Consider the following 27,230-nt stretch of genomic DNA (forward strand, 5'->3'; position numbering starts at 1 on the left):
GCAAGCCTCACGCCCAGTAGCAAAATAACCACAGCATTTCTTTAAGTCAAGAGTGCTCACCAGCCCTTACTCTGAATACTGCTGCTGTTCAACATTGTGTTGGAGGATTATGCAGCAAGAAAACAAGAAAAATATACACATCAGAAGGAACAAGTAAGACTGCCATTATGTGCAGAAGTGATATGCTTGTCTTAGAAAAATCCAAAATCATGTATACAAATCATTCCAATTACTTAGAGAGTTTACTAAGATTACGGCATATAAGATTGGGATACAAGTTAATTGCATTTCTACAAACCAGCATTAATGAATTAAACATTTAAATTAAAACAAATACAATTTACAAACAGCAATGACAACAAAAGGAAACTAAAATTAAATCTGATGAAGGGTATGCAAGATTTTTGTAGTGAAAATTGTAAGATGTTGTAGAAAACATCTTTAAAATACTTAAATTAAGGTGTATTGCTTATTTATAGACAATTCAAGAAGATATTATAAAGATGCCCATTCTCTCCAAATTGACCTATAAATGCAATGCAGTTTCAATCAAAATCCCAGTAGGGTGCTATGTGGAACTTGACCTGTGATTTCAAAATTTATACGAAAGAATAAAGGTCCCCAAACAGCCAAAATACCAATGAAGAAAAAAATATAGAATGTGGGAACTTTCCCATTCTGATCTGAAGGTTTATTATGACACTGTAGAAATTAAGGCAGTCTAGTCTTATCACAGCAACGGACAAAAGGGTATCTTGCAGAGGACAAGATGATATATTGTAGAAGTAGCATGGTTTATCAATGGAGAAAGAAAAGGCCAATCAATCAATCAATCAATCATGCAGCAATAATTGTTTATTCTTGTGGAAAAATGAAATCACACCATTACCCTTTCATGGCATTCACAGAAATAATAAATACATGTTGGCTCAAGCAGTCAAAAGTGAAAAGCAGAACTTTAAGAAGAATAGGAGAATAAATGTATGAATGTACGAATCATTAAAACATGTACATATCATTAAAGAAATCACCAAGGAAGAGATTGCTATGGTTGACAATGTTAAAATCTATATGCGTCTGTTTATGCAAAGATACCAGAAAGACCCTGCCAAAGGGGGGAGATATTTACTGTCCATTAACTGATACAGGATTAGTACCTAAGGATGCAAAGAAATCCTGCAAATCAATAAGAAATGTAGGCTGATGTCACAAACAGGCAATTCATAGGGAGTGATGCATTTCCAGTGAAATTCATGAAAAGATGCCCACCTTGATTAACCAAGGAAATGCAAATTAAAATCAACGAGAAGCCTTCTCATGGATGGTGGTTTGAATATGAAAATCCGATGGACTGGCTAGTTTCCTGCCCAGCTCTGCCTCTTCAGGCTGACCCTGTGGCCCCATTACTGATGGCTTCTGATTGGCACAGGTTGGGAGGTGGGAAGAGGGAGTGGAGAGTAATGTACTTCCTCTTTGCCCTCCACCCCCACCCCATGGCCACCCCTTTCCACACCCACAGCTCCTATGGGTCTTCACTCCTAAAGTTGCTGGGCTCTGGCCACACCTCCCTCCCCTGTCCCCTTACCCCTAGGGGTGGTACCAGCTTCCTTCTCCCAGGCCCTGGGGGTCCTTGCCGCCTCTGTTCCTTCTCTTCTTAGCTTTGCCTGATCTTTGGGAAGCAATCTCTTCATTAATGCCTCTTCTTGGAACAATCTGTTTTTTGCAGGGACCCGGACTCACATGACAGTGCCAGAAATCGGGGCGACTTCCTTCATTGCTGGTGGGGTGTAGGTTGGGTCAAGTACCATGGAAAACAATTTGCCCTCAGATACATTTGAAGATGTACTTACCCGACAAACCAGCAGTCTCACACGGAGAAACTCCAGGACTCATAAAGGCTAAGAGGAAACAACCTGAGCACCCCATCCACAGAAGCTAAATGGCTAAATACACTGCAGTGCATCACGGTAAGGGTAACAGTGCTGGAACCACAGGGTCTGTGGGAAACTGAGAAACAATGTTCGTGATCGAAGCAAGTCAGGAGAACGTACAAAGGCAATCGATTTATGTGAAGTTGGAAGCCTAGAAAATTAAACAACACACTGTGTAGGAATACATACATATGTGGGAAAGCCATAGGAGGAAAAGAGAGGGACTGACACCAAATTTAGGCTGGTGACTGCCTCCTGGGGGTGGGGAGGAAATTCTAACCCAGGGGAGCCCCTGAGGGTCCTTGGACTGTCCTGGAAACGATGACTTTCCTAAGAGAAGCTCATCTCAAACTGTGCACATACGTTACGTATATTCTTGCATGCATGGTGTATCTCATCACCTAAAAGTACCAAAAAGAAAAATAGACCTTTTAGGGACATTATTCTCCACCAACTTTATATTTAATGCAGGAGCGCTTTTTATTTTACGATTGCATTGTAACGGAACCACTCCCTATTTTTGGACATGAGGCCACGTCCACTACTGTCCTCGGTAACAAAGATGGGTGGTGCTTTATCTCATTTGATCTGCACACCCATTCTGGAAGATTCCACACCCGTGTTTTGGGATGTGGGTCTGTGGCACAGGATAGCATCCCGAGGACTCCAACGTCACACTAGGGTTTGCGCCTCCCTCTCATGCTGGGTTCTCTCCACCAGCCCCGAGTGTTGGCTTGTTGTCTTCCTTCAGGCTGCCCAAGCATGGCATTGCTACTCCAAGCTCAGATATGGTCAGGGTTCAAGGCTGGAAATGAGGTGGGGTGGGGCCTGCTCCCATGTTAAACCGCTATGGAGCCACTGCCTGGTCACAGTGGGGGACTGGACCTGCCAGGTGTGGGATTCGGTCCAGGCTCAGAACACACCTGAGGCTGGCATTTCCCTGGTCCTTGGTGACATGCCTGCCTCTCCAAGCTGCTGCCTTGTCCTCCCCTGAGGGTCTCTGGCCTGGGTCTGGGTCTCCCACCAGCTTCCAATGCTGCATGACCAGCCATGGCCCTGCCTGGAACCCGCTCCCTGAGGGCCATGGCTCGGCTGCCCAAAGCCCTCACCCCAGCCCTTGGGACCCCATCTTGTAGGCTGGTCTCTGAATGACGGCCTCAAAACAACGGTTCCCTCGTCTTAGAGCTGAATTTTGCAGCAAGTTGACTGGGAATTTTAGATCCTTTTTTGTTTTTCTGAAGAGACTCTTCTGCTTTCTCACTTCGAAAGTAAGAGTTGTGTTTGTTGAGAGTTCATATCCTGCCAGGCACTGTGAATATAGTCTCCACTTTATATTTATATTCTCAGTGTATCTTTATGCTGAGTGGGTACGATTGTCCCCATGTGACAAATAATGACACCGAGGCCCTGAGGGATTAAATCAATTACCCAGCATCCAAAGGGGCATCTGAGGCTTGACCTCGGCGCTGTTGATTCCGTTTCTCTGCAAGTTAATGAAATGCTCCTTGGGCACCAGGCCTCTGCATTGCCACACTCTGTGCCTGATTGGCCTGAGGGAGACACACTCACCCTGCAGGTCCAGCGGAATTCACAGCCCCACAACTGGCTCCCATCTGGGCTCTGTCCCCTCTGGGCTGGGTGACTTCAGGGGGGTATTTAGTCTGCCTTATTCTCAGCCTGCTCTTTGGGAAATGCCCACAGCGATGGCACCCACCTTACAGGGTGTGGCCAGGTCCAGGGGGCGAATGTGTGTGCAGTTCTTAGTGTAAATACCCCTAATATTTATTTTATTTATGGGGGGCAGGATAGGAGATTGTTTAGGAATCTGAACTGCGGTGCCGCAGAGACCAGCTTTAAACTGTGGTCCTCCCGGGTACTAGCTGTGTGGCCCTGGGGAGGTCACAACCCCTGTCTGAGCCTCAGTTTACTCATGTGTGAAGGAGGGGCACCCACAGTGACTCACCTCCAGCCTCGGGAAGATCTCAGCGAGGTGACGTGTAGGACTTTGAGCTGAGGGCCTGCGCAGGTAAGTGTGGACAGGTCACTGCTGCTGCATTGGGAGCCCTCGGTCTGGCCCCGTGTGGTTGGCAGATACAGGCGGTGACAGACTTGGGGGAACAATGGAAATGCTCCTGGTCCCTCTCGGCTTCTTTGTCCCTCAGTCTCTTTCAGATGGTGCAGAGTTGGGGTTGGGAGGGCCTCTGTGCCCCCGGGAAGCAGGTGGGGCTCAGCTGATTGGCCCCGGGACCTCCTGGTAGTTTGGGGGGTTGGGGAGGCCTCTAGGCCAAGCTGCTGGTACCGTCACCTCGCTCCCAAATGTGGAACTAAGTGGGGGAAGCATGGAGCGATTATCCGGCAATCATTCGATTTGGTTCGCCAGGGCAGCTCACCCCTCTCCACAGGCCTGGGCCTCCCCGTGCCTCAGTGGTGAGTTCTCACCCATGGGGCCTCCCCATGGAATCTGGGGCCAACAGTTAATTGGAACTTGAACATGGATGGACTGGCCCGAGACAGTGCAGGTGGAAGTATCGAGAAGGGACATCTGTTGGGTGCCTTCCCACTGAAAGAGGGGGTGAGTGTCTCCAGCATGGCAGCAGGGGGTGACAGCAGAGGCACGAGCGCTGGGGCAGTTATGCCTCATCCACACAGCCCCCTGTGCTGTGCTCACACACCTTGGGTGCTTACCTTTCTGTCGTGGTTTTGGAGATAGCTGCTGGTGATTCGTTAATACTGTGATTGTCACCAGTGGCCCCGGAGGCTAATTTTCCTTACTGGGGTAAGGAACCACACATCCAGCTTCCAGTGTGGCCCAGAGTCACCCTGTGCACCATCCCGGGGGTCCCTGGCCTGAGGCTGCACTGGGGGGAGGTTGTCGTGGGACAGGGACTTCACAGCTGTGGGCTCTGGTCCCTGCTCAGTCTCACAAAGTCGAAATCAGGGGGTCTGCAGGGCGGCACCCACTTCTGGAAGCTCCGGGATGGAACCGCTTTCAAAACCATTCGGGTTGTTCTCCACTTGTAGGACTGGGTCCGTTCCCTGGCCGGCTGTCACCGGGAGCTGGTCTTTGTTCCTGGAGGCTGCCCGATGCCTCCGCCTACTTTCTATGTGGCCCACGCAGTAGCAGGTGGAGTCCATCTCATGCTTCACGTCTCGCTGACCCCCTCACCTCCAACTGGTCCATTTCTTCTGCTTCCAGCTGGAGGGGCTTTTCTGCTATGAGGCTCCTGTGACTGGCCACCTGGATCATCCAAGCTAATCTCCCCATTTTACAGTCATGAACCCTAATCACAGCTGCAGAGCCTGCTTTCCCACATCATGTGCGATCTCTCTGATTCTAGCGATTTGGGTGTGGACCGGTTTGGGGGTCATTATACCTACTAGAGAGCTGGCAGCCCCTCCCCGTCTCCATCAACCTGCAACCACCACAGGAACGTCGTCCCATCACGGTGTCATCCCCGTTCACAGGGATACTTGGTCCTTCATGACCCTCAGACCATTCCTGCTTTCCCCAGACTCTCTGGCTGACATATGATTCCATATTTGCTCAGAGCTGAGTGAGTGAGAAACCCAGCTCTGCCATCTATTTGTTTACAGAACACAGTTGCATGCATGTGCAAAAGCCACAGAGGTCCACATTTACCCAGATCTCCAGAAGCAAGGCTTTTTCTTTGGGGTACTTTGTCCTGGCCCTCTTCCCATGGGAAGCCTTCTTGGCAGGCTTATGTGGGACCACCCCACTGGTTTCCAGGTGATCCCAGAGGTTGGACCCTGAGCAGAGGGTTTGGCTTCTTTCCCTGGAGATTCTGAACCATCCCATTACGTTCACCAGCTGGACCTGCCGAGTCCAAAGCCGCTGGAGTGCTGCCTGGGCAGAGAGCTTTGCTGCCGTCACCATCCAGACCAAACACATGAATGGACGGTGCTCGGCCGGAAACCTGCGGAGAGGGTTCTGAGCGGTGCTTCGGGCTCTCCCAGCTGACGAGCAGGCAGGTGTTGGAAAGGAATGCTGTGTCTATAATGACGGGTTTTCATAATTTCCTCCACTGGTAGAGAATGGCTCGGAGTACAGAAAGAGACCTGTGCCTCAGGAAAAGCAAGTCTCTGTGTTTTTTGAGCAGCCAGTCTCTGCATGACACAAACCACATGAAGATCCTGAAACCAGAATTTGGTGCAAAATCCAGTGTCTCATCTGGATGCTGCTTTTCCACAACCCAGAGAGGACAAGCCAGTGCCAGGCCAGGGGGTGGGGCTCCCTGTGCCGGGGGGTGGAGCTCTCTGCAGAAGCTGCTGTGGGGTTGCCAGCCAAGACTTCGTGCCTGGCAACTGCTCTACGTTTCGGACAAAAGATGTGCCGTGAGGCCCATGGGGAGCAAATTGCCGAGTTCTTCCTCCTGTGGAAAAGTGTCTGGATTGCTTCCTGCATGCGTTCTGTCCAAGCCAGGACCTGAGGTCGTACCAGTGTTGCTTCCGATGACAACACCCTCCCTTTGTACAGCATGGTATGCTCTATGAAGCGTTGAGGAATGGTGTGATGTAGACAGAGCAGGTTCAAATGCATTCACTTTACAGATGACAAAACTAAAGCTCAAAGGGTTTGGTCATTGGGACCAAAGCTACTTAGCTGCCATCGGCAGAGCAAGACCCAGAACTGGCTGCCATTATGAATGCAAGCCAGCAAAGGCCATGGCCTATCTTGCTTCTGTGATAAAGGTGGTCAGGGCATGCCAGACAGATGGACTGTGTTTCATCTATGGAGTGAGTAGATGTGGGGGCAGGCAGGGCTCCAATCTGGGTGCCTGCTCCTAAAAAGAGAACAGGTGTGCTAATGCTATGTGACTGAGACTTGGCATTTGCTATTAGTCACCTAAGGGCTTTGAGAAGAGGATGATGGCTCCTGCCAAGTCCTGTTGATTCTGCCTTCTCTTATCTCTTTGTTGAATTGATCTACTTTTGTCCATCCCTGCACCTCCAACTTGATTCCAGCCACCTTTCCTCTCATTTGGACTCCAGCAAACCCATGTCTGCTCTTGTCCCATTTCCATACATTTTCTACCCAGCAGACACGATGATATTTGAAAGATTCAGATAAGACTGTTTGACTATTATGCTTAAAATGTGACATATAAGGCAACCCCTCCACCCCAGCCCACTATGATCTGGCTACCTCCCTGTTTATTTTTTTCTCTCTTAATAGCTCTCATTCCTTAAACACATTTTTATTGTGCTGCTACTATGGGCAAGTCCACACTTGAGTTGACAAATGAAACAGTTGGCAAGGTCCAATAATCCAAGTACAAGCTGGAAGTCACTGGAAGTCTTGGCAATTGGACCCCAAGTGCATGACAGTGCAACTCCATGCAAACCATTGTTGAGCTCAATATTTTTTATTGCCTTTGGCATCCATGCTTATCTGGATTCACTTTCCGTATTGTTGAAGTGATCCTTTGGTAGGTCTTTCTGCAAGGATCTGGAGGAAGTAACTTCTGTTATTCTTTTTCAGTTGGAAATATTTTTGTTTCATCCTCGCTTGTAAATGATAGTTTAGCTGGGTACGGAATTCTGGGTTGACAATTCTTTTCTCTTAATACTTTAAAGTGCTTCTAGATTCCATCTCTTTATGATGAGTAGTCTGCTTCCTTGTGCAATTTTTCTCTTTCTCTTGGATGCTCCACAATTTCACTTCTACATATCTAAATGTGGACTTAATTTTATTTATCCTGTTCAGAACTTGGAATGAATTTTCAATCTGAAGACTCATTTTTTTTGTCAGTTCTGGAAACTTAGTCTCTATCTCCTGAAATACCACCTATCTCTCACTCTCTAGTCTATTACTCTGGAGCTTAATCCCAATACGGTATTTCAATCCTAAGATTCACTCTCTTTTCCCCACATTTTAATGTCTATGAAAATTTGATTCATCTGGCAATTGGTGGTTTCTTAATAGCTACAAGCTCAGAGGCTATGAAGTTGTTTACATTTCCTATGCATGCTCAACTTGGTTATTTCTGGTGGGAAGATGGTAAAACTTCAATCCCTCAAAAATTATAGTCAGTAAAACATCTAAAGACCATTTGAGGAAGAAATGTGAGTTTTTTTCCATTGACATTCTCTGGTAAGATTAACACAGTTAACACTTACAGAATAAATGTCAATGGCTTGGAAAAAATCTTGGAGACAACAGTGAAGCACTCTTTTGCAAAATGTTGCATGACCAACTCTCTCAACAGCCCAGAGGGCTAAACAGTTTGGGAAAAAAATAGACATTGTCTGCCTTCTGTTGAAAAGTGATTCAGAAGTGTCAGACTCTGAAAGTCAATGAGATTGAATAAAATCTGTACTATTTTTTTGCTTATATTTTCCTTTTATAGATACATGCAAGTTTTATTAAGTCTATATAATTCATAGAAAGCTTTTTCACTAAGTATGCAATGAACATTCTAAGTCATAGGAAAACATGATGTCTTGGTTTAATTGGAAGTATTACTTGTTTCATAGTGGCCCATATGCTATTGGTGCCACTTTCAATCAATTATGTCTTAGCTTTGATAAAATATGGCAGGTGTATTTTGGAGTTCCTCATCCTAATCTTCTACCTCTTAACTCCCTCCTCATCCCCATATTCTCCATCCCTTTATCTTTCTGTGTTGTGCTCCGAGTAATTTCTTTAGATCTGGTGCTGTATGACCTGGGCTCACCATTGCTTTTCTGACTTTATCTCCTACTAACTTATTTGTCTTTTCTATAGTCTATTCCCCCTAAAATAATGTCGGCTCTATGAGGGCAAGGACTTTTGTCTGTTTTATTCATCATTGAATGCCCAGCACCCACAACAGTGCCTGGTACCCAGAAGATGCTCAATAAATGTTGAATGTTGACTGAATTTCCAAATTTATTTCTAAAAGGATGGAACCAGTTTATGTTTTTACAGACTTTTTTGTTCAGTGACCATATTTCCATTTTTCAAAATTGTAATGGGTTATTTTTTATTGATAGCCACTCTTATTTTATTTAACTTTTGAATTTGATTTCTTAACTTCTTTTGTATAAGTTTTGTATAAGCAATTCTTTTGGTTTTTTTCTCTTTGCAACTCATATGCTTATTTGTTTTAAAATCTTTGTCAGACAGTTCCATAAAGGTAATTTTATCTCCTGTGAACTCCTGGTAATTGTGTATTTTGGATTTTGTTTTTTGGCTTTCTTAGCATTCGATGTCTATGTATTTTTGAGATTTTGGCTTGCAAGTTTGTTCTGAATCAGAGAACCAGAGGTCTTTTCTTTTCTTTTACCTCTGGTCCTTAGAGCTCATCCCTCCCCCTCTGCTGGATTTCTGATTGACTCCACAGCGACGGAGGATCCGTGTTTAGAATCAGCTCATGGCACAGTGACCAGGGCTCATGTTACCCAGGATTGGGAAAGATGGTGCAGATCCTTGCTTGCTGGTAGGAAGTCTGCATTGTGGCTTCCAAATCCTTTGATTCACAGCTTGCTAATGCCACAGTCATTACCACAAGGAAGCAATAAGTCCAGTTCTAATGTCCTGTGTTCTAACGTCCTGTGTTCTAACATCCTGTGTCTAATGTCCTATGCAGGGTACTTTTGGTCCCATTATTTCTCAGGATGGGACTTCTACCATCACTGCTTGCCTGGAGTCCAGGCCTTGGCTTTGCAAATGTTCTGCATTTTAGTTCCGTTTCTGGTCCACGGAGGTAGCTGTCCATTGTCTGTTTGTTTTAGCCTGCTATGTCTTTCTTACTTTCTATTTGTGCATTTTATCTAGCATTACTCTGTATTCAGGGCAGAGATGTATTAAAGTGTAAGCTCCATTTCCCACTGTATCAGAAGCTGACTGTCTTGATAGCACTGCTTCAATCACACTCCCCTTATTTCCCTATGGGTCTGCTCACTATAGATTGAAGACCCTAGAAGACAGGTGTTGGGACACCTTTACCCTGGCCCCCATCCTCAGTACCTGCATAGATTGGCATGCAGTGCAATCACCATTTACATGTGTGGCATCATTGTGGAAGCCCCACCTGCCACAGCAGATAGGTGATGAGCTTTGGACAGAGATGGACCTGGATTCAAATCCTGAATTAAGCACTTTCTAGTGGAGTGACCTTGGAACAAATCATTCACCAGCTCTGACCCTCAGCTTAACCATTGTTCATGGGGTGCTAGCTCCACGTTGTTGTGACAGACAGACCTGGTAGTGCTCTTTGAGGGGTGCCTGGCTTGCTGTAACAGCTCCAGACTGCCTGGCTATTGTTATCAGTGGCTGTGAACCCTCGCAGGCGCAGGAGTGCCAAGGGGTGGAAGGGTGACTGAGTGCTGAATCAACTTGTGTCTTTTAATTAAGGGACACTTGTTAAAAGGGTTATAAGTGGAGGAAATGAGTTCATAATGAAAAACCACTGCATCACACCCCTGGGATTAAAGTCAGCCTGGGGGTGTGTGGAGGGGGGGTGACCATGGGGAGAACAGAGGCCCTAATGGAAATACTGGAAGCAGGTAGTCAGAGCCAACCAGTCTGCAGCCTAGCTTAGGAGGAAGCAGAGAAAGAGAGCTGGGTAATTTATGCATCTCTGTGTCACAGTCTGTCCTCATGAATATAAATACCTGTGAATGTGGATTGTCCTTGATAATTACTTGCAATGTCATCTTTTTAATGAAAATTAAGAGCTTCAGTAGCACTAAGTAGGAGCTTTGCTGACACATTTAACTGTTGCTCTGGGAGTTGATACCGTCGTTTAATGGCAAGCAAAACCTGGGAGAATAGAGTATGGCTCCACTGAAAACCACGCGCGCCATTAACTTAAAAGAAGAAAATATTTTCTGACTTACTCTTGAGTGATTGTACTTCCTCTTATCTAACCCCATAGAGATGTGAGGAATTAATTATCGCCCAATCTGTTTTTTAATCCAGACCGCCTTTTGACATGGCATCTGGAGCCAGCGTTAACTCTCCGGAGTCCCTCTGGAGGAGGGTTGGACCATGTGCGGGAGCGGAAAACACCAGTGTGGTGTCTGGGCATCTACCCGTCTCGGTTTCCTTTTGACTGGACTCAAGGTTTGCCTTTATTCCACCAAGTGGACTAAATCCAACCAAATCCAACATGAGGAGGAATCCAGACGGAAAGAAGGAGCAAGTTGGTTCACCGATCAGGGGAATTAGGAGTCAAGAACGCACTTGAATACGACTACTGATTGCAGGTGATTCTTACCCGTTTGTTAGGATGGGTTTTCTCTTCTTGACAAGGATACACCATTGGTTAAAGGAACCTTTGGAGTAATCTTCCATTGAAAGCCTTTACTATCCTCGAATATTTTGCTCCAGTAAAGCCTGACTTAATGAGATTTGACTGTATTCAAACTCGGGGTTTAAGTTAGTTTGTTTTTCTCTTTATTCTTCCTTAAACCCCCTAAGATGAAGAGGCTTTGCATAAAATGAGCTCTTGAGAAATAATTGAATGAGGAAACATCATTTACCTGGTAAATAATGTGTGTGAAGATTGTTCTGGGTAAAAGTGTGCAGCTCAAGCTGACTGATGCATGGAGGAAACCATCACAGCAGCGTGTGGGGGGGGTACCCTGGGTCAGCAAGCCCTCTTGGTGGGATCTGATGGGGCATCTCTGTGGCCACGGCACCGACATACCTTTTCCTAAGAAACTGGGGCTCAGTACTCACGGTATCCACCCAGCAGGGCTAGAAAAAGGTGAAACGAAGTCACAGATGTAACATGCCCCGTGAAGTGCTGGAGCATACAGATTCGGCAAACTACTTACTGTATATTTCCAGGGCACCCGCCCTGTGATGGGCGCTGGGGTACAGTGAAGACCTCACCTCATGGAGCTCATTGCCCAGTGCTGCCACTGCCAGAAACCAGCAAAACAGAGCGCACGAAACAATTACAAGCTGTGAAACTGTTAAGAAGGAAACACAACATGCTATCCAAGGTGATCAGAACGGGAGGTTGGAAGGGGGGCAGGGAAGCCTCTCTGAGGAGTGACACTTATGGTGAGAACTAAAGTATGACAAGGAAGTAAAGTAAAGCCCTGGGTGAGGGGATATCGCATGTGCAAAGGTCCTGAGGTAGAAAGGTATTTGGTGCATTTGTGGAACAGCAAAAGCCCAGTGTGACTGGAATGGAGTGAGTGGTGGAGAGGGGCACAGGTGAGGCTGGGGAGACGGGAGGTGGGGGCTGTGAGCACGTGGCTCTTAGTCCCCCTACACTGGAAGTCACGGGCAGGCTTGAGGCAGCAGTGATAGGATTCAGTGGTGTTCTGAGATGTCCATGCATGATTAGGGACTGGAGACAAGAGAGGAAGCTGGAGGCCAGTAACTGGAGGGGAGGTATTTACCTGGCAGGTGAACTTGTATAGGGGAAGTGCCATGTGGCTAAGGAAATGGGGATGGGTCAGAGGGTGTGCTGTGTTGTCCCCTCTAAGCTTAGAGCAAACAACGGCAGCAACAATAACAAAAGTCTGTATGAGTTTCCTTTTGCTGCTGTAATAAATAACCACAGATGTATAGGCTAAAACAACACAGAGGCATCATCTCACAGTTGAGGTTGGAAATCCAGGTGGGCTTGGCAGGTGCCTCTGCTCCAGGTCTCAGGGGCTGAAATCAAGTTGTTGGCCGGCCCAGGTTCCTATCTGGAGCCTCTGGGGGATGGGGGGGGGGGTTGGGGGGTGGTGGAAATTCCTTGCTCATTCTGGGTGGCAGAATTCACTTCCTTGTGGTTGTAACACTGAGGTCTCCATCTCCCTGTTGGCTGTTGGCTGGTATTGTTCTGAGCTTCTAGGGGCCACCAGCATTCCCAAGACTTGGGCCCCTGTCTCCATGTTCGAATGCTCTACTTCTTCTCTCTAAACCCTGCTTCTGCCTCACCTCTCCTGCTCCAGCACAGACAGCTCTCGGCTTTTATGTGGGCCTTTGTGATTAGACTGAACACAGCCAGGTACTCCAGGATGGCCTGTAAAGCCCATCAGCGTAACTGCATCGGTCAAGCCCCTTTGGCATGCATTGTACCGTATTCATAGGCTCAGAGGGTGTGGACATCCTGGGTGTCGGGGGAGACTTGGTTCTGCCTCCTACAACTTTAGAGCATAACCCTGGAGTCAGCATTTATTCGTTTATTGTGCAGATATGTATTGAGCACCTACTATGTGCTGAGTTCACACCAATCTTCGTGTCTTGCAGAGCCCAGCAGCGGGACAGTGGGGGAGGGGATGGAGAGGTCCTCTGGTGGTTGGCACTGCAGGATGTGGCTGTGCTGGCATCCGCAGGCAGCAGACAGGGAGTGGTGATGGAGATGAGTATCGAATCACCATACAGCTCAGCTGAATTGTGGAATGTTCTGCACCTGCTTTGCTACCCAGGGGAGTTTTCATGGACCCCACATGCCTTCATCTACCTCTGCCTGACATCAGAGCCAGAAGGGACTTCAGAAAGTATTTATTTCTAATGTTTTCAAAAGAAATCTCCTTCATGTGATAAAAGAAAAACACATTTAAGAAAAAAGAGTTGATTTAGTTCAAGGTGGGGGTTACAAAAAAGCCAGGAGTCGCCTCCCACCTGATTGGCAGGGAGTGGGAGAGTGGAGGGAGACCCTGCCACACCAGAGCCCGCTGGGCTCCTCAGTGGAACCCCACATCCCCCAGGACTCAATTTGAAAACTAAGGGAAACTGAGGCCTGGAGAGGCGCATTTTCTCAAGTTCATTCAGCCAGCTAAGAGTGACCAGAACTGCTAATCCAGTCCCTTTGCCTTACATGGAGCTGATGACTGAAAGGTCACTTTCTCAGCTGGGGTGAGGCTGGAAGGCCAGTGATCCTGTGAGACCACTTCTAGGCACACAGAAGCTCTGCCTCTAATGACGCTCACCTCCCCCACCAGTTTTCATTCCATCCCCTGTGCCTCTGTTCCAAGATCTAAAGACATGGAGACCCATAAGCCCCTGGCGAATATTTCAAAACTCTTTCTTTAAGAGCCTGGCTTGCCCAGACTCTCTCTCTCTCTCTCTCTCTCTCTCTCTCTCTCTCTCTCTCTCTCTCACACACACACACACACACACAGCTGCCATTCCCGGACATACAGCCTTAGCCACATGGAATGATTTATCGTCTCCGGCCTCAGTCTGCTCATCTGTGCAGCGGGCGTATGCCTGCACCCACCTCACAGGCTCAGTCTGAGGAGTCTATTGAGGAGAAAGTCTGAGAGGTTTTCAGTACCAAGTGAAAGTTAGCTATTATGATCATTAACGTTTTAAACCAATGTTTAGCAAAGCCACCTTTGGTAAAAAAGCTATGCATCTAAATGCGTAGATCTACTTGGAGGGTTTCTCTCGAACCCTGGAGACGATCTCTGAGACCCTTAGAGGTAAGTGTAAAGAATACTGATTAAGAAAAGGCGGAGTTTAGGACAATGGTGCTGCAAAGTCCGTGACCTCTGCCAACTTTTGCCTTTAGATCTGAGAGGGTGTATTTTAGGCTCATTGAAATAAAAACACAAAGCATAAAAGTTCTCAAGGAACTTGCAGATCTTGAAGATTTTGTCCGCTGACGGGGTTTGAAGAGCCATCTTAAGCCTCTTAAGCCGGTGGGGAGGGGCAGGAGGGGCGGTAATGGGGGGCTGTCAGGCAGGGCGGGGCAAGCGCTCGAAGGCCTGAGCACCAACGTCTGGTTTCTGGGCGCTGGGGTACACCCGATGTACCCTGACATGATTCATTCACAGGGCACAGTTTGCGACACGAGCTCTCCGGAAGCTCCTAACTTCCTGACACCAGTCCCCTTCCATAGGCCCCAAAAGCTGGTACAAAACAGCCTTGGGAGAGCGCTGCCCACCTGGCCTCGTGGCGGTGGCGCTGCCACCTGGCGGCGGGCCCGGCGCATTGCAGGCTCCCCGCTCCCTGGGCTATTCCGGGCGGCGATGGGGTGGGGGGCGCACTCGGACTTGCACACGTATCCGCATCCGGACGCCCAACCGGCTGGAACCTGGTCTCTCCGGGGGGGCGCTTTCAGGGACGCTCGTCACAGTAGATCGGGAATGGGTCCCTTTCCGTTTGTGCCTGAGCCACCAGCTAGCTGGGTTCGGGGAAGTTCCCACGTCCAGGGTGCCAGGCCCGTCGTGGGCCCTCCCTCCTCCCTCTCCTTCCTCCCGGGCTCCCTTGTCTCGAGGGGCTGCTGCCAGGGATCCTCCTCAGGCCGCCGCTCCCAGGTCTCGGCTCCCTCCGGTCCCCTTAGGGGGTTAACCCCTGATGCAAGTGTCTGATTGGGAGACCTGGTCTCCAAGGCCTCGGTGCGCTGTGTCCTCCGCCTCTGATTTGGTGAAAAGCCCTGCCTGGAACTTCTGTCCTTCCCCAGAAGCAGAACAAGGCAGGCTCCCCGCTTGCTGCAGACCGGCTCCCGCTGCCATTATCAGCAGGAATCAGCCGGAAGGGCTAACTTTTGAGGCACCTGCGCGGCTTAGCGCTTCACAGGCTCGTCCTGTTTGTTTCCTCAAGGGCGCCTGGAGGGAGCCCCTCTGCAGGCTGTGGAGCCAGGATCCCGGCAGCCCTGCCTGCTCTGGCACTCAGCTGGGGGAGACCTAAAGGACTTAGGACGCTGGAACCCTGTGAAATCACGGTAGCCGGATTTGCCCCCATTTCACTAAGGCACCCCCCCAATCAGAACCCCAGAGGTGGGGGCTTGAGAATTTGCATTTCTAACAAGTGCCCTTGCAGCTGCTGTCCTCAGGATCCCACTTAGAGAACCACACGTACAGCCCAGGTGTTCTCACCTTTGGCCTCAGTTGGAATCACCTGGGGAATCATAAGAAGGCAGGCGCCTGGGTCCTGAGACGCCATGTTACCAGGCCTGGGCTCCTTAGGACACTCTTATGTGCAACCAAGGTAGAGAACCACAGATGGCATTCACCCTTTTCATCTCGGGGAAACTGAGGCCTCAGAGGGAAGGAGATTACCCCTGGGTCATAGGGTGAGTCAGCCCCTCTGGGGCATGGTCTTGGGTTGGTGCCACCACAACACCTGGGTGCGACTCTTTTGGGGGACACATCTGTGTGCATGGCCTTTCCGGAACCCCAACTGGGTGGGGAGCTGGGTCAGGGCAGCGGGGGAGGGCAGCTTCAAGGGGCCAAGTGAGTGTCCTGCTGGGCCTTCCAACTCTCCATCACCCAAATCCAGCCCAGGAACATACACGGGGCAGAGACCCAGACCACACTCCTCGGTTAGAAGCCAGGCAGGAAATCAGAGCCACTGGGCACAGTCAGCAGGCAGGATGCAGGCAGGAGCTGAGTGCAGTGCCAGATGGCAGGGAGTGGGCAGAACTGGTGGGGACAAAGGACGGCAGGTATCAGGTGTGGTCAGCCCACGTGCAAGCCAGGGCCTCTACCCGCTCAGGGGTCCCAGGTGGACCCTGGCCATCTCCACCACCTTCGCCAGGTTTCTCCCCAAGGGCCTCAGTTTCCCCTTTGTTACCACGATGGCACCGGACCTGAAGAATCCGTAATGGAGACAGTGAACGTGAGACTCCACATCAGGCATTTTTATTGTCCCTGCACACTCTCCCACCGGAGCAGGTGGAGATGGGTCACCCACATCCCTCATCGGCTCTGCAGGGGCCTGGTGGCAGTTCTACCTGACGCAGAGCCATGCCTGCCACACCCTCTAAGTGAGCCAATAAGTCACTTACTTTGGTGGCACACGCGAAAGTTCTCTGTGGAAATGTGGTGCGTCGGCAGAGTAAGGTTATAAATTATTTAAAGAGCCATCTCCCCATTAGTTAAAAAGAAGAAGTGCTTCCAAAAGGAATGAGGTAAATGGCCTCGTGCCGGAATGTTCTTCTCACCATAAGCGTAAATATTATAAATAAGCACATGGTACAACCCATCCATTAATCCCAGCGAAATGACCTCTGAACGACACAGGCTCCTTGGGGGGATTTGTGTGGCCCTCCCTGCCCAGCCTCCCTCCCGCCCTAACCTGGGGCTTGCAGAAGGAAGCTGGTGGCTTTCACAGAGTCTAAGTAATATTATCCTAATCAAGGGGGCGATGAGTTCCTGAGGTTTCCCAACCACAATCCATCTTTGGGCAGGTGCAAAGAGAAGATTGCCACTGCTCTTCTGCCTTCCCTTAAGTTAGGAAGTCAGGAGTGGCCTGCTTGTCAGGAGAAAAGCTGGAGGGGGTCAGGCCTGTGTCTGGGGGTGCCGCCAACAGCCCTGGGGTGAGGGGTACTTCTGTGTCTGCTCGGTTGTTTCTGTGACTTCCTGCTGGGCAGGGCGTGGTCCTGGGCCCCAGGAGCCAATCAGTGATGGATGGAGGTCAGATCGGGGACCCCACTTCCTGGAACACATTTGCTCAAGTAGGGCAAGAGGCAACGTTCCCAATTGGGGGACACCTCTCTTGAATAAGAATGCAAAAAACACATGCTTGGCAACATTAGATAAGGGTATTCTCTGTGAGCGCTGGTTTGGAGGTGGAGAAAACAACGTGTTCAGAGCTAATGAATGCAACAGGTTTGTGCCCGGAAGGTCCCAGTGGAAAGAACGGTTAATGATGTTAGAGGTAGCGAACATCTGGGGTGCTCTCACGATGTACCAAGTGCCAGGGCCAGCCCGCCACTGGCTTTGTCCTCTCTCCACGAACGGTGAAAATGGCGACTCACCATTATCATCCTCATTTACCAAATCAGGAAACCGAGTCTCAAAGGGGACGGGTGCCTGGCCGAGGCCCTAAAGCTGGAGGAGGCCAAGGGGATTCTTGGTGTCAGCGCCCAGTCCCCAACTTCAGGTGGATCCAGATGGGGGGCCGTTACCCTCACCGTGAAGTGTCTCCTGCTAGATAGTGAAGCTATTAGAATTCAGCCAAAGTCCCAAAGATTCAATTTGGTGAATTGAATCATACTGCGTCTATTATCGGTGTCCTATCACATTCCAAAGTGTAAATGACAAAATGCAAATGATAATTGGGTTAACGTGGTACCATCTTAAGCACTAATAAATTCACCCTCATTTAATAACCTACCTTCAGAGTGGAAATGACTCTGTTAACATATGATAAAATATCTTGGCCTGTATATACACAACACTCTGGAAAATACATTAAAAATTAATTATAGTAAAATCGATATGATTAGAAGCAAAAGTCCTTTATGCAAAGGCTGTAAAAATGCTTAAGATCTTACGGGAAAGAAAAGAAAAGTAACACTGCGATTTGGGAGCTCGGGAATGCTTACGCAAAACTTTTCATAAAAGTGCTCTCCTCAGGCAGTTCAGATGTCAGATATTTAGGACACGTCTCTCTCTCTCTCTCTCTCTCTCTCTCTCTCTCTCTCTCTCTCTCTCTCTCTCTCGCCGTCCTCTGCCCCGCGTTAGCCAGGCCGGGCTGGGTTATGGTGCCAGGACAAACGCCCCCCACTCAGGACGACCTACACACCACTCTGATTCTCCCTTGCACGGAGGTCATTGCAGGGCTGAGAACGTTCCAGAATGAACACCGCCTCATGTGAGGTCTCCGCTGAGCAGAGGGTCTCAGAGGGACCCCTGACTGAAGCACTCCTTTTGCCGCCCAAGTTCTGAAGAAGCTGGAAATGTAATGTAGAGTGATGGTGGGGCCAGAGTGCCACCTTCATGACAGAGAGGATGGGTGGGGATGTGCTTAGGTGTGCTGGCTGAGTGTGCCGGCCCATCCCACCTGCAGAACTGGCTGGACCTGCCCCATGCCCAGGACTGGGCCCCAGCAGCCTCCCAGTCTCCTTGGTCATGAAGTGGCAGCAGAACGTCCCACGGGGAAGAAGGTGAAGGTGTGTAAGCAGGTCGGCTATTCCTGGTTTAAACGTAGATTTTATTAATATTTGGGTATGCAGAAGCCAACAGATCAGGAGATGATTTCAATCGAAAAGGTAGTTTGTTACTCATAGTTCCCAAAGGGAGGGACACGCCACGCCCCCCAGGGCCACACGGGGAGGCACCAGGTAGGTCAGGGGGCTGAGGGAGCAAGGAAATGCGGGAAGGGCCTTTATTGGTTTCCACAGGAGGTGCAGACCAGACGGTCATGGTGTGAGGACAGGCCAGTCTGAAGGGCGTCAGTGGGCTCTCGGGGCTGCCCCTGGTTGTCTGGTACCTGCCCTGGGTGGTAGGGCAGGGATGGTGACCCAGAGTATGAGAGCTAAGGCATTGGCTGGTCTGCCTTTGTAACACACACTCCAGGGACAATCCTTTACTATCTTGAGGAATTGGTGGCCCTGGGAGGGGTGGTCTCTCCGGGACCAGCCAGTCCCTAGCTGTCAAAGTCTCAGAGATACAGAAAGGAAAAAGGCACGATTAATACAACCCCTCAAAGTCTACCAGAACAAATACAGGGCAGGGAGCAGACGTCAGGGACCCCTGTCCAGCCCAGCTCTCTCCAGGAAGGTCAGAAATCCCCACGTGTGGTCATGTTTCTTTCCATGTGGCTGCCCTAGGGTTTGAACCTCCTTACCTGGACCACTATCAGGAGGAATGGTGGGGACAGATTGCTCAAAGTCTGATTTGTGGGTTGGTCCCCAAGGGTCATCAGGGCCTCTTATTTAATCTGCACGGTACTTCCGTGAGGAAGGCTGATATTCCCATTTCACCGATGAGGGAGCTCAGCAAACAACAGGCCAAGGGCCCCAGCTCAGTGTCTCACGAGGACTCCATTGTCCCAGGGGACTGTACTGCAGCACCTGTGCCCTGTGGTGGGTGGACCCTTGCCCCAGGCACAAACACCCCCCCGCCCCAGACACTGGGCAGAGAGGAAGGCGCTGCTGGCCTGAGATGGACTCCAGCCCTGACCACCAATGCCGTCCTGTCTGAGTGCCAAAGCTCGTGGTCCTGCATGTCTCCCAATGTCACGTGGCCACTTGTCAGCCGAGGTGAGCTGCTTCTCTGAGATGCCCCCTCCATGGCCAGGATGCCACCCGCACAGCCCTGGGTGACGGCGCAAAGCCTCTGTCTAGTCTGGGCCAGAGCACGAGGTCCCTGCAGGCATCAGTGGGTCATGCCATCACACCCCCAGCCCACGGACAGGTCCTGACAGATCTCAATTCTGCACCAAAGTCCCAAGTCATTCTGCTTTGTGTGCCTGCATTTTCCTGGGCTCCTTCTGGACCCAGCTCAAACCCTGCCTCTGATTCATGACAGGGCAGCCATCTGTGCCAGCAAGAAACCTGAGTCTCCGGGTGAAGGAGCTTTTAGGAATAAATCCAAACAAAACTTTAAATAAGTCACATTTAATCACACTTTCTCTTTGTGTCTGGGACCCAGCCCAAGCACTGATTTGCAGCCCTTTAGTACAAGTCGGAATCTGCAGGATTATCCTTTGTATTTATGTAGCTCATAAGTCTCCCTTGACTGGTGGATGTCTCCATAAATAGTCCCCAGCAGGAATACGCAAGTGTGGGCTTGCTGGCAGTGGTGACATGCATATTTCACAAGTGGCTGAAGCAAAGGAGATGGATTTGGCCTGAGACACCTCATTGCATTCTGCAGTCTTACTTGGCTGAAACACATTCGCTCTTTTTTTTTTTTTTTTTCCTCATCTGCAATGCCCTTGACCTTTCTTGACCTCCCATGCGCTATGTGTTTGCTGTCTCAGGTGGGGATACCTGGAGGATCCCTGTTCTTCCTCATTGGAATGCCTTGCAATGGGTGTAATGCTTCCATTTTTAAAGTACGGACAATGAGGCAGAGAAAGGATCAACCATCCAAGGTCACCCGCTTAAGGGGGGCTGGGATTTGAACCTGTCTATGGGATTCCAAGCCCAGCTTCTCACCTCCATGCCATATATTGAATGTTTCAAACCCAAAAGGAGCTCTTTGGAGCCCAGGTGAAGCCAGACCCAATGCTTGATGCTTCCCACTGCTTTCCAGGGTCAACCCTGCTCCTCGTGGGCAGGATTTGAATTTTGGAATGCATGCGTACAGTCACGGTGAGCCTGAGACACACTGCTGCGCCCCTGTCCGTGTCAGAGCACCTACTCCTAAACCAATCTCCTCACGGGCGCAGGGATGGCGTCCTGGAAGGAGACAGGTTCATCTGGCTGGTACACAGGGCTGGGCCTACTGACAGAGCTGAGGGTAAAGAGAGCAGGCACCAGAATGTGGGAGGAGGCCATCAAAAGGCCCCTGGGTGATGTGAGGGGCGGGGTGTGGTGAGGTCATTGGAGGACTGAGGACCCCCTTCAATGCTGACATGGGAAAGGGGTGTCATTGGACATAGACGGAGGCGGTGGCCAAGGCACATGGCGCCGGTAAATTTTTCATGAGCGATATTGCTTACAAAAGGGGAAATGAAGATTCAAACATCCACTTTCTCAGCTCTCCAAGTCAGCCTTTTATAGTAAATTCCAGTTAACTCCACCCAAACGAGAGCGGGCTCAGTAATGAGGCTTGATTTCTGCTCTCCACGGGACGAGCAGAGGCTGTGCGGGGCCCAGAGCTGTCGGCCTCAGAGGAAGACGCTGCCGTCCACAGTGCGCGGGCAGAGAACCATTTGGAACTGTGTTCCGGTTCCAAAATTTTTGGAAAATTTTGAAATTGGACATAGTGTCATTTCCAGAGGCAACCTCTTTTTGTGTCCAGAATATTCTGTTAATCAGGATAACCCTGACCCAATTATTTTGGGGAAAACATGTTTTGGAGGCGTCATCTGCAATGATTTATTTATTTATTGCAGTTTCAGCAGCATAAAATGTAGCAAAATATTTTCTACTCTGGAGAAATACCTACATGGATCCAACTGTCAGGAAGAGCCTCACCACAGCTTCTGATTCCATTGTATGTTCATATCTATGCTTACCTATTACCCAACATTTGCATGTATAGACATGTATGTATGTGCATATCATGGCTTACAGAGCGATAGATATAGATAGAGATAGGTAGATAGATAGATAGATAGATAGATAGATAGATAGATAGATAGATAGACTCCTCCATCTAAAACAGAACTTCCTGCCACCTGGGGCTGGTGTGACTGGTCCCCTGTCTAGCCCAGCAGATGGCCTGGTTTCGAGGATCCTTTCCTCTGGGTGAAGCTCATGGCCACTGCAGCCCAGCTCTTGCCCCAGAGCTGCCTTCACACTGACCTCAGTGGTTGGTTGTGTGGACTCTGAGTGCCTTTGTCCACCAGGCCTGGCCCCGCTGCGGCTCCCCCAGCCCTCCCCCTCCCCCGATGGTATCACTTGCTTGTTTAATTCCACAGGCTGTGCTCTGGGTGACGAGGGGAGAGAAGTCTTGATGCTCACGGCTGCATCCAGCCGCTGACCGAGGGCCTGATGCCTCGCGGGGCCCCCTAAATGCTTTCTGAATCAGTGAGCGAGGGAGCGAAACTATGTGCAAGCTCCCGAGTCCTCAGCGTGGCTTCCACGGCCCTTACCACAGCGACCTGCTTGCAGCTGACCCTGGTGGTGGCCCACGGGGCTCCTCCCGCCATATTGAATGCATGCTCTTTGTCCCCCCAAACACTGGGTCAGAGGCTCCAGGCCTTCCATGTGAGAGGAAGAAGCCCATCCACGGCAAGAGGGCGTTCTGCTCCCGCTTAGGTCTTGGCAGGGGAGCCTTGTCCCTTGGACATGTCTGTAAACCACCCCTGACAGCCGCTGCTTGGGTGTGGCCAGAGCACAAATTCTCCAGGTGGCTCCTCTGGGAATTTGGGGGTCCCACCCTGTTCCTGGGTCTCCCCTGATGTCCTCTGCCAGCCAGCAAGTCTGAGTTTTCCTTGGTTTGGGGACACCCTAGAGATCTTATACAGATGAAACAGGCTTCCCTGGGGTCAGTCTTGGCAGGGTGGCTGGGAAGAAACCTGCCGCCCTAGTGACACCTCCACCCCAAAGTCCCTGCTGTGTTCAGAGGTGGTTAGAGAACTATCTGCTCAAACTATTGGGGGCTCATTAGAGGTGAAGATCCAGCCTCACCTCAGTTCCCTCCCTGGGCTTCTGGGTGGAGCCCCAGAGTGGGTGGTTTAGCAAAAGCATCGCACCTGTTCCTTCCCCCATGCCCAGGTGGTTCTCGCCTTCACAGGGTGAAAACCTCTGCCCCGGGAAGCACGTGGGCTGGGGACCAGCTGTGTACGTTGGACGGGTGCCTTCGCTCAGATGAGCGTCATGAGCCCATCTGCTCAGAGGAGGAAGCAAGACTCCCGGGGGCAGGCGTGGGGGGGGGGGGCTTTAGCTCTATGAGATGCGTCACCGCTTTGTCAGGCCCCTGGCAGAGGCCCAGAAAGGGCGAATTCCCTCCCCAAATGCTTCAGACACCAGGAGACCCCAGCATGGGGAGCGAGTGTGGGGCGGCCCTGAAACCAGGGCAGGAGTGTTCCCTGTTGCTTGCTGTTGAGAAGACAGCCCTCTTCTTTAAGAGGGGGGGCCCTCAGTACCTGAAGACAGATTTACTTGTATATAGTCCCTATTAGAAACAAATATTTTATGGCCTTTATGTTAACTAGCCCCATTTATGTCTCATAATTTTTCGTACTAATATTCTGAGAGGGCAGAAAATCATGGGCCTGGAGAGGCTGTGGGTCTCCGGCAATGTTTCCTCATTACACCCATTTAAATAGACAAATACAAACCCACACGTACCACGTGCACACCTGCAGACACGTACACATCTGCACGCCTACACACACCTGCACACACAACACGCATGCACATGCCCACACACACATGGGCACACACATACACCTACACACACACATGCAATGGAGGGAGGGGGCACTGAGCCCAGGCTGAGGTCCTGGCACTCTGGCCGGGCACTGCTGCCAGCTGGCACAAGCCGGGGGTGGGGTCCACAGCAAGGGGCCCAGGTGCGAGGTTGTTGCTTGGTGTGAGGTGGAGCAGAGCCCTGCAGCCTGCCTGGAACTGGGTAGCCGGTGACCTCAATGCTGGGCCATCACGGCCTCAGCCTTTGTCTCCACCCAGCAACCATGCTGGGGCATGAAGGCATCAGCCGCCAGTCTCCTGCTCACCTGCTGACCGCTGTCAGTGGGAGCAGCTGCTTGCTCATTCATTCATCCTGCAGTGTTAATTAGGCACCTATTAGGTGCTGGACGTGCGATGGGGGAAGAATGACTGTTTGAGGTTGGCTGAACAGTGGCCCCGCACAGGTGTGTCCACATCCCTGGGAACGGTGATTATACTTGTATAGAGGGTCTTTGCAGATGTAATTAAGGATCTTGACATGAGATCATCCTGGAGTATCCAGATGGGCCTTCAATTCAATGACAGGTGTCCTTCTAAGAGAAAGGGATACAGACAGAGAAATCAAGAAGGCCTGTGAAGATGGAGGTGGAGATGGGAGTGACGTTCCCCGAGCCGGGAAATGCCTGGAGCCCCAGAAGCTGGAAGGGGCGGAGACAGGCACTTCCCCAGAGCCTGGAGGAGTATGGCCCAGCGGTGACCTGGCTTTCAGACTTCTGGGCCCCAGAACTGTCAGAGAATACATTTTTGCTCTTTCATGCCACCAAGTTTGGGATAATTTGTTACAGCAGCCACAGCAAACACATACAATGATAAGAAAGTGGGATCAGAGTGGTGATAGGGGACGTGCAGGTGTCTGGGGGATTGGTGTCACCCCCTCATCTGATTGGGGGTGAGGTGGCAAGGTCAAGGACACCTGTGGACAAACACAGCACATTAAAAACAAAGGCCAGGCTGAAACTAGACCGCTCCCCTCGGCTGTCCCAGTGCTCGGCCGGCGCTCCAGAGACGTCTGCCGTCCCCTCTTGGTGGGTCCAGAGTCGCCATGACGAGCATGAGATGGGATGACGTTCAGGAAGAATGTGGTTTGGAAAAGCACAGCCCACACCTCACAGCGCTCCTGTGAGCTAGCTGCGCCCTGAATGGTCATCCACAGCCTGGGGGACGGGGGCGGGGGTCCTAAAAGGAAATCAGGAGAAGCACACACTCCCCTGAATGTCCAGCTAAAGAGGCCCCATCCAACTTCTCCATCCAGTTCTCCCAGCCACGTCGTACAGACCTGCCAGGAGCCAGGTTCCTTCTGGGGCTGCGTGAGCACTGGGCTGCCTCCAAGCCTGTGACGCATCCCTGCCACAGTGGACGTGGTGGAGCAAAGCGTGTCGTTGCCTTTAACTGCTGACCAGAACAGCAGATTCTGAGGTCTTTGAGCTTCTGCAGATGGGGCCGTGATTCACACCTGAGTGTGGAAAGCGAGGGTTCCCTTGGGACACTGGAACATTCCAGGTATAGAAGAATTTCCAAAGCAAAACTCCCTGATGAGAAAGACTCTTCTGGTGCTTCCTGGGAACTGTGGGGAATGCCAGCTGTGGTCCAATGACCTGGCCAAGCTCCAGCTTTGTGGGGACACTGTCTCCCAGGGGACAGTCTGGCCGCGTGTGCTGGCATGGACCTCTCAAGCTCTTGGGATGGAGGCAGCCTCGTGGGCTGTCATCCGACTGGACATCTCTTTTATCTCATATCCCAGTGTTCCTTCTGTGCCAGACCCATGTCAGGTCTTCAAATGTGTTACTTTGTTTAAGGTCACAGCAACTTTGGAGGTGGCATTGTTTTGTGGGTAAAAAAGAGTTTCCATTGAAGTGTCCAACCTCACCTGGGTAACCTGGGGCAGAGATGGGGTCTGCTTTTGTTCTTCAGGAAACGTAAGCTGATTGTCCCCTTGCCCAGGAAATGTGGGGGTGGTGGCCTACAGGTAGGGGACACATTTGTTCCCAAAGTGGTCCTCAACAGGGCGTCCGACCACAGAGCTCAGAGGGACACAGATATGACCATTTAACAACACGGCCCTGACTCGTGTCTCGATTTTCAAATAAATAAATAAAAATACCGCTGTGGACTCATGACAGTGACGCACATGTCATCCAACAACGTGGGGAATTTCACACACACTCAATTGTTTTGTTTGGGCGCGAGTTTGGAATGTTACATTAATTTAATTTGTTGAGATTTGACTCGATTAAAGGGTATTGATCTGGGGTGCCTAAAATTGCTGCCGTTTGTCAATAGCGGCTTGCTTGTGAAATCTCATTGTTAATAAATCAAGTCTCGGCTGTTCAATAGGTAGTTATTACAGTTGGGTTACAGATGTGGCTTTCCCCTCTGGCACGCTGTGACAGATTCACACCATTAAAAGTTGCAAACACTCCTTTCAGAGATTTTGCTATTTGCTCTTATTTAGACTTTTTTCCCTGCCTTTAATTTGGGTCCAAAAAGGAATGTTCTGAGAACTTCGGAGAGTTGTTGAGTTTCCAGAAGGACGGCCAGGCTTGTGTTGGGGGGAGCAATTCGTCGTCCAGGATTGTGTAGGATCCCCTCGTCGATGTGTTGGACAAACGCTGTCACAGGGAGGGAGTGACCCTGCCTGCGGCGAGAGACCTGTTATCACTGACCCGCTGCTGTTGGGTGTCCGCTAGGGACAGGACCAAGCGTGGTAGATGGTTTCTTGGAGCCACGCTAAGGCAAAAATAATGACATCAATTAATAAGCCATCTAATATTTATGAATTGCCTTGTCGGTGCAAACTGCTCCGTGAGAGGCTTGATAAATATTTGTTAATATGTAATTTTGTATTTAAAATAAGAAAGCTTACTAGTGGATAGCCGGAACTGAAAAGGACCTGGCAATTCGTCCAGTCCGGGGCCCTGATTAAGAGAGGGAAAGTGGGTCTTCCTACATTTCAGCGCGACCTCGGGAGAGGCTGTGACCCGAGATACCAGGGGCCTCAGGAGGGAGGTCACTGACCCTTCCTGCCTTCCAGCCAGGCTGGTGGCACCGCTGTTCTGGAGGCAAACTCCGCTGACACAGGAGAGCTCTCGGAAAGGTCATTGGTGCCCTCCCACTGCAAGGTTTGCCGGGCTCAGTGCCCTGGTCCCTCTGTGTCTTCCCAGGATGCCGACAGATCGGGCCACCTTCTGAGTGACCCGTCCTGTTTGCACGGACCATTGTCTCTTCTGAGTCTCTAAGATGGCACTGGCACCAGCCGAAAAGTCCTTTGACATGCCTCCCTCCCTCCTGCACATTTCATCTTCTCGTTTTGAATCCTGAGAGATGGCTTTTTCCTCCTGTTTCCGTTGTTTCTCTTTAATGTGCTGCAGAAGTGCCCGGCTGGAGGCCTGCCCTGAAGCAGGGGTCCTCGGCGGATTGTGCCAGGCATGCCAAGGTCACCATGGAACCCCTGTCCCTGAGCCTGAGCCCCATAGGATGAGCAGGATTTTGCAGGCAGCTGATTTAATGGGGAGCAGAAGAAGCAGGAGTTCCTGGCAGCCTCTTCCAGCACCGCAGGATGCTTGGCAGAGGCCACTGGGTGGGCATT

The sequence above is a fragment of the Rhinolophus sinicus genome, linkage group LG06 (assembly GCF_036562045.2).
Source record: "Rhinolophus sinicus isolate RSC01 linkage group LG06, ASM3656204v1, whole genome shotgun sequence".
NCBI lineage: Eukaryota > Metazoa > Chordata > Mammalia > Chiroptera > Rhinolophidae > Rhinolophus > Rhinolophus sinicus.